General features: G+C 39.3%; 1 long non-coding RNA gene across 1 annotated transcript; it reads left to right on the top strand.

Moving 5' to 3' along the window:
• Nucleotides 1-869: 869 nt before the first annotated feature.
• On the top strand, nucleotides 870-13370 carry LOC144304817 (uncharacterized). Its single transcript, XR_013371790.1, has 2 exons — nucleotides 870-972; nucleotides 13111-13370. It is a non-coding gene; the product is annotated as an uncharacterized LOC144304817 (long non-coding RNA).
• The last annotated feature ends 216 nt before the right edge of the window (nucleotides 13371-13586 follow it).

Here is a 13586-nt window from a genome sequence, read left to right as displayed (position 1 = left end):
AGATCCTTTCCCTTGGCACTCCATCAGAGCAATGTATTTATCCTCTTTTTAGGGCTTTGGCAGTTTACAGTTACATATTTATGCATTTGTTTACTTATTCATGGCGCACTGGCCCTCCTGAGACTATAAGCTTCATGCGGGAAGGAACCATTCCCATCACACACCCAGTGCCTCCTGCAGTGATATGAAAACTGAAGATGGAGGAGATGAATTAATTTACCCAGGGGCACACATCCTCAAAGTGGTGGCACCGGAATGGCGACACAAGCAGTAACGGGCAAGCTCCCTCCTCACCTTCTTGATGGATAACGTTCACCACCCAGAATCCATACAAGGAACAAATGAGATGTTATACATTCCAAGGGCTTCGCAAACTGTGCAGCCTTGGGGGAAATGTTACTCTCTATACATTGGGAAGGTTAACCCAGATCATCTTTTAACATCTACAATTCCTTAAAGTAGGCAGGGGTTTATTCCAATCTTAAGCAAAAGTGAACAGAGAAGACCCGTTTTTGTTACTATGGCGGTCAAGAAGGGCCAATTAAATAATTTAACCCTTGGAACTGATGAGTGGGAAGAGCCTGCAGGGCCTCTACAGATACTCAGAGAGCTCCGTCCCCTTGGGTATGCTCAACAGTGCTTTGAATTCTCTGAAATTGTTGAGAGAAGATTTCCTGTGGCCTAGACAAGCTTGTTCTGCACCAGGTCCTGCAGCCAGGGGACAGTAGATTTGTGCTTCCCCATTTCCATTGTGTGATACAGGAGGGTTTCAAGAGAAATTCCCTTGGTTTCCATTGTCAATAGGGTTGTAATTATTATTTGATTACTGAAATTTAAGAGCTATATCAAGTGTCTTCCTTTTCTTCCAGATATTAACCCAATTGTCTTTGACATCTGATAAGTCATGGATACCTATTTTTCTCAACTTTTGGGGATGTCTCAGGAGATTTGAGTCTGGGATTCTTCGATGAGGTATGCCATCTGGTTAATGAGGGATTCTGGGTTCAAACTTTGTTAGAAAGAAAAGTAACAACTACCGTAATTCTCATGCCTAGTGTATTAGGCTTATAAGGCACGATATTATACATTAGATAGATGAGGTCTGATGAGAATAATAAATGTTGGTGATTGCTGTGTTAAATAATTTGCTTGGGGTATTGTATAAGGATCCCTAGAGCCCTCATGACAGATAGGTCATTGTTAACCCCATTTAGAAATGAGGACTCTGAGGCTCAAGGAGATACAGTGACTCACCCAAGGCTACAAGGCGAATAAAGATCAAAGACGGTACCTAAGCCCTGGTTGACTGTAGGTGTGGAAGCTGAGCTTGCTCTCTGCCACACTATTTCTATCTCTATTTGATTCTGAGCTTTTCAGACTATGAACTTTCCAATTATTTTTTTTATCTTAACAGTAATCCATCCCCCCCCCTTTTTTTTTGGTTTTCCACTGTCACTCCAGGCCACCACTACCTCTCAACTGGACTACTGTGACACCCTTAACTTGTCCCATTTCTCCTCTGATCCAATCCTCTTTATTTTTTCAAAGGTTTGCTGTAGCTTCAAATTCTTAATTCTAAATGATACTTCCCAATCCATGCCTGCATTAAGGAATGCTCTTTTTAATGTGTGTGTGGTTTTTCTCTAAGGGATTATGGCCACTCACAAGACTCCTAGTCCTCAGGTGTGCTTCAGCAGATCTCCTCACTCCTCTGCTGATCTCACTGGCTTTGCTCATCTCCCTGAGGACTATGCCTTCCAGGAGTCTAGGACCAGGATTTCTTCTTCCCAGGTTAATCCACTGATTCTCAAATTGTATGGGGTCTGAAACGGGTTGAGAAATATCATTAAGGATCTTCTCCATAGCTTATTTCCAGTCTCTACTTGAAAAGCTTCATCAATAGGAAATTTAATACCTTTTCAAATAGCACATTCTATCTGGACACACCAATCTTCACTAACATTAACACAAATCCAGCAGTTTTTTAATGTTCTTCGTGTGCTAGCCACTCTACTTGAGAACAGGGCTCAGTCCATGGATCTAATGAAGATCTGGACTTGGTTGTACTGAGCAACATGTCTCTAGTTTTGTGGGCAGGTCACATGTGTACATTTCCACTTTTCCCCCTACTTACCACTTATCATTTTTTTCTCCTGACTATTGAGTTGGACACGCTGTTGTTCTACATGTGCCAAACCCTGTATATGACTTTACACATATGGTTATACTTAAACATTGCAAAAATCCTGTAAGGCAAATATTACATATTTGGAAATTGAGGCTCAGATAAAAGTGAGTTGTCCATGGTCACACAGATAGTGCCAAATGAAACTTGATTCAAATCTGGACATGTTGACTCCTGAGAATGTTAACTTTCCATGATGTTCTATAAGGCATTTCTTTTCCTCCTGTCCTTGTTGCCTTATAGAAATAACATGAATTAGGCCTGAGAAACCCCATCAGGGCTTTCTATCTCTGGTTAAGATAAGCAGAACTCTGAACCTGGATTCAATTCTGAGTTTTGCCACTATTAGAATGTGAGCTTCCAATGAAGATTGGTTTCCTTTCGTTCAGATTCCATGGATATATAATTTAATAGCTACTATATATTAGAAAAGTCCCTATCCGATCCTTACAACAGTCCTGTGAAATAGGAGTTATTATTCTTATTTTATAAATCAAATCAAATAAAAATAACTGGGTGACAGTTATCAGAGTACCTTCCTCCCAGCATTGCTGCTTCTACTAATGAGATAATAAATAGGGATGTGTTTTACACATGGAATGAGGAGCACAGATATTGCTGTTATATAGAACCTATAATTGAAAGAGTGGATGTTTGTGACCTTGACTTTGTCTTTCAATAGTTTAATTAGAGTGTAACCATAGTGGTGTTCTGAGGGGCTATGCAATGCTGGGACACAAATAGGATGAGACCCAGGGGATGGGATGTGTGTAGGGTGGGTCCTAGGGAAGCTATTCCAAGACACAGACTCTAGGAAGCTGAGTACAGGAGTCAGTTGTCCTCTCCAACAATGAGGTGGAGACAGTGGGCCTGAGCTGGGACCCCTGTCTCCATCCACCCAGATCTGGCTTGGGCAGTGATCAAAGCAATAGCTCCTGAATCTCTGAAGAAACCACTTGGCTTTCACTTATGCATGAGAAACCAATGAGCCTTCCCAGGGTATTTTTTCTCACAGATTTCCAAGCCTGGCTATTGGCTTTCTGTCACTTCTTTCAAGCCTGATTAACACAGTATAAAATTGAGGGGTTTTCAGCCATTCTTCAAAGAGGAGGAGTCAGTTTTCTTTGTTTTCATTCTGAAATAAGCAATTGCATTACTGCCATCTGAATGGAGGCTGGGGACACAAGGAGTTGGGATCAATACACAGTGTGGAGGAAGGAAGAAGCTGAAGCACCTATAACACCACTCAGGCAGAGCTGTTGAGTCCTTGCCTCAAGGGAATACGAATATCAGAGGGGACAGTCAATGACTTGTTCAAGGCAAAATGGTGACCTTGGCCCTGGAAGACGGGGATTATAAACATAGTGTCTGCTAACATCTACTGGGCACTTACAATGTGCTGTGCTAAGTGGCACGAGTATCTCATTTAATCCTCAGAAAAAACCCTGTGTGGTACACACTGTCACTGTCCCAACTTCACAGATGATGGAAACTGAGACTTGGAGGGGTTAGTGAGTTGCCTGAAGTAGCACGACTGGTGAGGGAGACAGTTGTATTAAATCCCAGACTATCAAAGCCAGAGCTCCTCTCTTGATCAACACACTCTAATGTGTCCAGGGTCGAAACCAGAGGAACTTCCTAATTGGGCCTATTAGCTCAGCCTATCATTCTGGGAGATAGATGGAGGAAATCTCGAAGACTCAATAAAAGTGGCTTCCTTTGGGGCCAAGAAGCAGTCTTTCTCACTGATGAAAGTCTAAATTCAGAAGTCCCCACAGGGGTTAGCGTGGTGAGGGGAAAGTAGAGACGGAGGGCTCAATTTGTATTCCAACTCCATTTACCACCTTGGGACTGTGAACCAGTAATTTGACCTCTCAGAGACTAAACCTCCTGAGCCATGAAATGAGGGTGGTAATACCTATCTGTCAGCAAAGTATCTGACCCCTTATAGGTAATTAATATCTACTGGCTCCCTTCCTTCTTTCTGGGGGTCCAGATCTCCTGGGGTCTCTGAATGGACATATAAGTCCATCCTCTACTTTCCAATTTCCAAAAAGTGTGGCAAAACTCACACACTCGTGCAAAAGACCTGTGAGGGAACAGACTTGAAGCTGAGGTCCATTGCTTTGGGTTGGAACTATATCAGTGGTTATATTCTGTTAAAGAGAAACTCCACTTAGCAAACAGAAAGGCTTATGATGAAATATTTTAGTGGAAAATGCATTCATTTTGTAAGAAAAGTTTTCCAGCATCCAATTTATAGGCATATTGTAGGAAAAGAAAAGATTCCTGGCGAAAAGTTTTGTGAACTCCTGCAATGAAATTCATCGTACTCATCATAGATCAGTGACCTTCAGCCCTTCCCACTTTCCTCAGCTCCCACCTTCTTTGGACATGCTGTCCTTCTGCAGAATGCCCAGGAGAGACACACTAGTTCCCTCATCACTTCCTCATACTGGTTTAGCCATCCTGCCTCTTTAGACCAAACACATAAGAAAATCCACTTATGAAGTAAATGACCTTGGAAACCTTAACATTTTTGTGATTTAAATATAGATAAATTGACCGGTTTGTCTAAAGTGGTCAAAATGGTAGCACGAGAACAGATTAACTTAGATCTGAGCATTGACTGAATTCATCTTTTGTGAAGGCTGGCAAGGCAGGATTGACACAGTCCTAAAATAGTTGACCTTCGGCCCACACCTAAGTTGTTCATCACCTCATGCCTATATCTATAGAGGCAGTTCTCAACACTAAAAGCACGTTAGGATTACCTGAGAGGCTCTGACAAATCCCCGTGTTCAAGCCTCTCACCAGATCACATAAATCACACTCTCTAGGGGTAGGACTCAGGCATCTGTATTTTTGTTTAACATCCCAAGTGACACCAATGCACCGCTAAGGTTGAAAGCTGCTGTTTTAAGGTGGGGGAAAGATTAGAATAATTCAGGAGAAAAATATCTGTCCTAAACCCCAGCACTCACACCTTTCCTATGGCCCTGCCATAGAATTCCTTGCCAAAACCAACTCCATAAGAACCTTGATCGAATTTTCATGTGGCTTCATTTCTGAGGTCTGGGGCATTTCAGGATGAGAGCTGGCGGCCAATCATGTGTGTGCTCACTGACAACAATTCAACAGCTTTTCTTGGTTTGAGCTCAAAAAGCTGAAAGATAAAGACCTCACATTAAACTAAGGGGTCTTGCTCTGTCTCCTTCAATCTCCCCAGCCTGATAAATAATGGATAATGAAGAACAGTGCTATTACATGCATAAAGCACTTGGCATCTTCCTCCAAGACAGCACTTTCCATCTAATCTGAGGTCCAGTTCAGCATAAAATCTGTTTGGTGGTAAGGCCAGGTCCTTTTGGAGGGCTCTTTGATGCTGCCAAGTTATTCAGTGGAAAGGGGAAAGAACTCAACTCTAGAATCAATCACAGTGTTGGTTTCTAAAAGCCAAAGGGCTAGGTTAGCATGGATGCAGTTTCTCTTCCTCTTCAAGAGCAAGACATGTGGAATATACCTAGTTTCCAGGGGCATATCAGCAAAGCTTTTCATAGAGTCCCATCTAAAATTGAGCTTCTGGGAAGCCTGGGTGGCTTAGAGGTTTAGCGCCGTCTTCAGCCCAGGGCATGATCCTGGAGACCCGGGATTGAGTCCCACGTCGGGCTCCCTGCATGGAGCCTGCTTCTCCCTCTGCCTGTGTCTCTGCTTCTCTCTCTATCTTATTCTCTCTCTCTCTCTTTCTCATAAATAAATTAAATTTAAAAAAATAAAATAAAATTGAGCTCCTTAGAGACCTGCTGTTATGTTTCTCTCTTTATATCATGCATCACAACCATCAAAGCCTGGATAGTTAATTATTTGTCTCCTTCCATTGGAGTTCAAACTTCACAGGGGTGCTACCATTTCTGCTCTGTATCACTTGTGCTCAACACAGTACCTGGCATACGGTAGGCACTCTCTTGCCGGCTGAATGGATGCTGAAGGTGCAATGTGTAACACCTGCATTTTTCAGCACATGTTTTGCTTCATTAGCTATATATTCTTTATAACTTTTGGAGAAATTAGGTCCTTTGAAAGGTGAACAGATAGCATGGAGTTGGAAGCAGCATTTGCTCTTCATTAGCAATGCCACCTGGGGAATAGTATAACTCTCACTTGAGCTCAGAGCTGGGCAGCCTTGGAGAAGTCACACCCTCAGCTTTCTGAACCAAGGAGGGATTCCATTCCAACTTCTCTGATCATATTGATGCTTCAGTGAGTCCACGCACTAGAAGAGACAGACCCATCAGTGAGCATGGCATGGACCAGTGGGCATTTTCTACATGGTGGCATAAGCCGATATAGGAAAATCAAGGACTCAAACACATGAACCTCAAGCACAGTGTAGCCTTTTAGGTCAATTACTTAGCCTCTCTGGGTCTTGGTTTCCTCACTTTAAATATAGCCATGTTGAAATTGATACTTTATTAGGACTCATAAATACAGTATTTTACGAAGTATGTTCCACAGAAAATTAACTGGTCCAATACTTTATGGATAGAGGATCCTATCTGAAAATAAGTTTGAGAAACACCACACACTCTATATTTCTTGATATACTCAGGATTTAACAAAAAATATTTATGAGAGTATGTATCACATAGGATACACCAGCGAACTGAAAATTTCTGCCCTCATTGAACTCATATGTTACAGAATGAACGTAAACAATAAATAAAATAAACCAGAAAATACATAGTGTGGCAGATGATGGAAAATGCTATGATGAAGAAAAATATAGCAAGGAAAGGGATTGATTGGAAGGTTCTGATTGGCTGGCACGGTTGATAAGCAAGTGTTATCCACTTAACCCCTGACTAATAACACTAAGGACTGCAAGAATTTATCCTACATCAATTGAATGCAAATCAAACACTTTAATTAAGCTAAGTCCTTACTAGATTGGTGGGCTTCCACCCCACGAAAGGTGAACAGCCTTGGAGAAACTGTTGGACAAACTGTTATTGCAGAAATTTCATGGGCTCTGTGATTGGCCAGGCATGGTCATGTGAGGCTCAAGAGACAGAGTCAACTTTCAGACAGAGGAGGAGGACCAAATTTACAGAGAAGACATCACCACCTGGTACCACAGGCCACTAGACCCCTCCTGGAGGACCAATTTTTTTTTTTTTTCAAATAAGAATTCTGAGAAATGCTGCAGTGAATATTTATATATATATATATTTTTTCCACTTAATTCGGTAGTTCTCCAGTACAGGTAACCACGTCTTTTTGCGTAACATCTATTAATGCTGACAAGACACACTTTGATAAACATCTAGCTTTAGTAAATCTAGAGTTTGAGAAAATTCTTAAATTTTTAAAGAACTTTCTAGAGTGGAAGAACTTCATTCCCCTCTTTTTATTTCCCTTAATAAAAGTATGTGTTGGCACAAATGTCTTTTCTCAAGTGTAATGAGAAGTTTGAAGGAATTAGCTTCTAAGGGCGATTTATCTCAATGCTTTAGCAAAGGATCCACAAAGGATAAAATGAATGAATCAGGAGCATCTAGTTTGGGTGCAAGGAGAAACCTTCCAAACTACTTGTTGTCCTGGTCAAATTAGTCCAGTTTAATGAGAAACTTTCATGGTGTTTTATAGAAATGTTTGCGAAATCACAGCCCTGTAAAATGTCATGTCATATTCCTTGTGACTTTGGGAAATGTCATGAAGTAAGCTATACCAGTGGGGTTCTTAATGCTTCCAATAAAAGTCGCTTATGGAGAGGGAAACAGATATTTACAATTGCTGTTGAGCCACAGGTCACAAGACATAAAACAGCTGGTTGAAAGACAGAAGCAGAAGACCCCAAACTATTCACAGCAGCTGTCCATGTCTGTGTACAAGTTCCAGAACTGACTCTGTTATCAAGTCACCAATTCACTCCAGCAAGTCATTTTACCCTCTGAGGACACTGGATTCTCTCTCAGCAGACACGGGGATAATAGTAATGACTCCTGAGGTTTAGGAAAAAAAAGGTCAGTGAATTTGTTGACTGGGGAACCACCTAGCATTCTTTTCCTTCAGACAAGTTGTTTTTAAATAACTCTGGTTTTCTTTCATTTTAAAGTCCAATGCATAGACATTTATAGAATAGTAAAATGTAGCAAGAAAGAAAAGTATGCAAAATTTCTCATCCTAGAAACAACCATCATTAAACTTCTGGTGACATGTTAACTTTTACATGCTTCTCTTTATGCAAAATACACAAAAGAGTATACACTGTGCACTGTGTGTTTGCAAATATGCAGTTCTCTGTACTGATTTATTTTAGCTTTACATTATAAATATTGCTCCACAACATCAGAAAGTCTTCACATGTATCATTTTAATGGCTATGTAATAGTCTATAGATTAAATGTACTATATATAATTCATTCATCATTCTATTATATTTGGAGATGTATGTTGCACCGACATTCCGATGTGCCACTATAAATAAAACTGATGTAAAAATTTGCACACAGGACTTCAGAAAATATAATATTTAGTCTCCTCAGGAATGTGGGACTTTTAGAAGGAAACATATGGGCTGATTGGTGATTTTGCCAGGTGTAAGAGTTTAGAAAGCCAGTGTTTCCATAGCTATGTCTATTGTTGATGCAACACAGAAATTTGCTTTGATGTTGGGGGAAAAATTTCCTTTAAATTGTTGGAGGGAGAAAATTTCAAGAGGCTCAAAACTAGAAATTTACTCTTTTTCCACCAATACACAGGAAAAAAAGCAACCGTCAAACAAAATCATTAAGAGGGATCAAAACATTGGCATCATTGCAAGGAAAGAACTGACAGCATTTAGAGTGTTGACAAAGGCAACTGGTAGCATTCAACTATCAGCTGTCTTGAAGGTCCTCTAAGAACAGAAAAGAAACTAGCTAAAGAAAGGGCAGGAGTAATCATTTCCCAAGTCATAGGCTTCTTCACACTTTTGATCTGTTTTTCCAATGATTTTAGGAGTGTAGTATATACCCAATGATGAGGGAGACTTTGTGATATTTAGAGCAATAGAAAGTAATCATTCATATGTGTGTATACGTGTGTACACATATACATATTCTTTTTCAAGTCACATTTTTTCCTCAATAAGCTTCTATTAAGACTTTAGTAAAAACAGGAGCACACTTATTTTGTCTACTACCCAAGTGCAGCAGGTGAGGTAATCCTGCCAGTTACATACCCTTGTTTCAAAGACTAAGCTGGCATTCCTAAACAAACATACCAACAAACCTCATGGGAAAGGTGCCTTGTGCTAAAATTCTCTATAGTAGATCATTACATTGATTTTTCAAACAAGTGGAACCTCTCCAATTAGCTCTTTGGTTCTCTGGCATGTCCTATATCTTACCAAGGAAGCAATGGCCTTTTTAGCCTCTGCATCTTCAATGAATATTACACAACTCCTTAGGCCATTGTGCATCACTCACCTGGTGGTTTAAAATGTTGTCACTGCGGAAATTGTGGCACCAATACTTTGAGGTCAGGATCACTTACCCACAATTTCCAATTTAGCCAGAGTGGAACCAGTTAATTATCTTGGAGAAACAATTCCCAGATTTTTCTTTTTTCAGCAAGGATATTTTTCTCCTAGTGGGAGTGATTTTGATGGGTGGCTGAACATTTGGCTGAGCAGTAAAATCTAATTTTATTCCCTGCAGTTGTGGTAACGTAAACCCTATTCGCCTGCACTAAGGATGGAAGGCGTCAGAGTGGCGACCTGGCCAATTTCCCATTGATCCTATCCTCATCAATGGGACAGAGTGGGGAGGAAGAACTGACCTATAGAAACCTTTGGCTCAGTGCCCTCTGAAGTCAGGGTGTTAGTTTTCAGGCTCTGCCAGACACTGTGGCCAAGGCCAAGGGTGCGCCATCAAATCTATCCATTTCAATTAAAGGCTGGAGAGTTGGGAAGTAAAATAATCAATTTTGCAAGTGGAACTCAATCATCCTGTCAACACTTTATCTTTGCTCCGGATATACTTGTGCAGGATATGTTTAATATGACTCTCATGGCATTATTCACTGATGACACTTCTGGTTAGAGATTGATCAAAGCTACTTCAAGCAAAGGAAAAGTGGCAAAATTTTTACATATACGTGTGTATGTGTGTGTAATACAATTGTGTATGTGGTATTCAAAACTTCTTGTCAAAGAGCTTATCTGGCATTGAAAAATCTACATGATCAAATGCCAAGCTCTTGCCAAGTCAACTAAATTGTTACTTAATGTATATCCAATGCTTCAAATTTGTTGATTACCACATTCCCCACAAAGATACATACTTTTACTAATGTCCTTTCCTTCAATAGTGATGCTCTCAACCGTTAACTACTTCTCTACACAATGCTTTGGACATTTATTGAGAAACTAGGATATATCAGGCAGTGCATTTGGAGATATCCATGTATTATCTGGTTTGATCCTTAAAATTGTGGAACAGACACAAATTCTAACAGATAGTTATGCTCAACTTATTTCTATATCATATTCTATTGCCATTAGTCCATTAGTTTTTATATTATTCTTTTTGAGAAGGGATCAATTTAGTGACGGCAAGGACTGGGTCTACTTTCACCACTCTAGCATCTAGCAGTGTGTGTCTATTGTTTAAACACTGAACAAAACATAGCTCAGAAAAGTGAAGGAAAACAAAGGAGGTAAGCCCTACAACTGCCTGAAGCTTACTGCTCAGAGCATTTCCAGGCCACAGTGGAGGAAGAGGAAATTCAGATAGAGCCTTGGCCTCCTTGAGTGAAGGGGTAAGAGTTGAAAGTTTGAAGAGGCCAAGACAGACAGGATTTACAGGACAGTATTCAAGAGTACTAAAGAGTACTAAAGAGATGAATACCTGGAGAAAAGGGCTGTACAAAGAGCTCTGGAGACATACAGAGGGTCTTCCCCAAGTCTCCATCTGGTTATTGATCATTGCATACATGTGAGAAAATTTCTAGTGGTTGGGGAAAGAACCATGTGGAAAGAACAGTTATAATAAATCCCAGAGTTCACACAGGGCTAAAAGTAGGTTGTGCTTTCATCAGCCAGAGTAAATGATAACAACAACAACAACAATAATAATAATAATAATAATACCTTGAGAATATGTGTGGCATTGAGTACATAGAAAGAACATTGCCTCAGTCATGGGGTAAAACAACTGCACAGTAGAAATATTGCTCTGAAACTGCTTTAACAAAGCTGAAAAGCAAATCTTGAAAGTGTGAAACTATTTTCAAACAAATTATCTGTATCCCAGAACAAAGCTTAAATATATTAAAAAAAATACAAGAATATCCAACACTGGATAAAGTAAAATCCAAAGTGCCATCCTTCCAATAAAAAATTAATAGGCATGCAAGGAAGCAGAAAAATATCATTCATAATGAAGAACAAAATCAACTCATACAAAGAGTTAGGGATTACACAGATATCAGAGAGTAGATAAAGTCATTAAAACAGGTATAATAAACATATTTCATATGTTCAAAAAGGTAAAGGAAAGATGTGGAGGATATAAAAAGAAGACCCAAAATGAACTTCTAGTGGTAAAAATATATATATTATTTGAAGTTAGCATCAGGTTAAACACTGAATAAGAGGTTAATGAACTTGAAGACACAGTCTTAGATAGTGTCCAAAATGAAACAGAAAGAGAAAAAATATTGAAACAATATAAATACTGAAAAAATATAGGAACAACAGAACTGAACTACATCAAGGGGTATTGAATACATGTAACTGGAATCCCCAAAAAGGGAGGAGGATCATTTTTAAAGAAATAGTGACTAAAATTTTTCCAAATTTGATTATTACTTTTAACCTACAGATTTAAGAAGTTCCACAAACCACAAATGTAAAAACCATGAAAAATATTACACCAAAGCCATTGTACTCTAATTTCTTAAAGATAAAGAGAAAAATCTTAAAGCATCCGCGGAGAGGGGGGAAAGACCATTGTATCTAGAGAAGAACAAAAATAAGAATGAAAATGTAAATAGTGCTAGAAAAGCTAGAAAACAGTGGAACAACACTGGGAAATTACTTGTGAGTGCAGGAAGGGGGGGGGGTGTCAACTGAATAGATCAGGTGAATTTATCTCCCCAAAATGAAGGCAACATGAAGCCACTTTCGGAGAGACAAAATTGCAATAGTCCATCAAGAGTGGATCTGAAGTACATGATATGTTAAAGCAATTCCTTCAAATAGAAGAAATACACCAGATGGAAATGGGAGCCTACACAAGGGGATGAAAGAACTCCTAAAATGGTGACTATATGGGTACACATAAAAGATGCTTTTGCTTATTTTTAAAAAATCTCTTTAAAATGTCCAATTTTTTGAAGCAAATTAAAAAAATAGTATGTGGTTTATAAATATATAGCAGTTTTTATCTTACTTTATTTTTCCTTCGACAGAGAGGGAGACAAACCCTAAGAGACCCTTAACTGAGGGAACAGAGCAAAGGTTGCTGGAGGGGAGGTGGTCGGAGATGGGGCAACTGGGCGATGGACATTAAGGAGGACACGTGATAGAATGAACACTGGGTGGGTGTTATATGCAACCGATGGATCACTAAATTCTACCCCTGAAATTAATACACGATACGTTAACAACATTTAATTTAAATTAAAAAAAAATAGACACATAGCAGCAAAATGTATGACAACCATAACACAAAGCCTAGGGAAGGGAAAATGGAAGAACATTCTTGTAAGATAACTACTATAAATATTAAAACGGCCATTAAAGAGAAAACACAGAGAGCTATTGCCAATAAGCAAATAAAAATTATTTGAATCTGTAAAAATATTCAGTCCAATAACACACTGTGTTCTCCTTGTCTCTGTGCCTATTAAAATGTCATATCTATCTGTTTCTGTTCCAGAATGCCTGGCACACACCTACTCATCTCCCAAGGGTCAGCTCAGCTAGCACCTGCTCTGGTGAGCCTCTAATGACCTCCATGGAATGTGTACTTTTGGAAAAATAATTATGTTACGACCTTAGTATTGACTCCTTCCACGCTAACTCCTTAGTAGACTTCAAGTTCTTAAGAACAGAGGTGATTTATTTTCATCTTCATCTTCAGCAAAATAGTGTAACTCTTCTCCACAATAAGTCCTTAGTAAACATGTATTGAATGAATGAAGAGACTATAGTCAATGCTTTTATTATTTCTAAATTACCTTTTGGGTCTTGCCCTCCAAAGCAGATTTAACTTGCTAGCTTCTGGTGACTTCCTGAATTCTAAAATAATCTTTTGAAAGACTGACAACTCAGGTTAAATAATACTTACCCTTATTACTCCTGAGGTCATCAAATATTTCTAGTAAAATAATAAGACTACTTCCAAGGAGATTT

This window comes from Canis aureus, chromosome 3 (assembly GCF_053574225.1).
Source record: "Canis aureus isolate CA01 chromosome 3, VMU_Caureus_v.1.0, whole genome shotgun sequence".
Classification (NCBI taxonomy): domain Eukaryota; kingdom Metazoa; phylum Chordata; class Mammalia; order Carnivora; family Canidae; genus Canis; species Canis aureus.
This window is presented reverse-complemented; position numbering and strand designations above follow the sequence as displayed.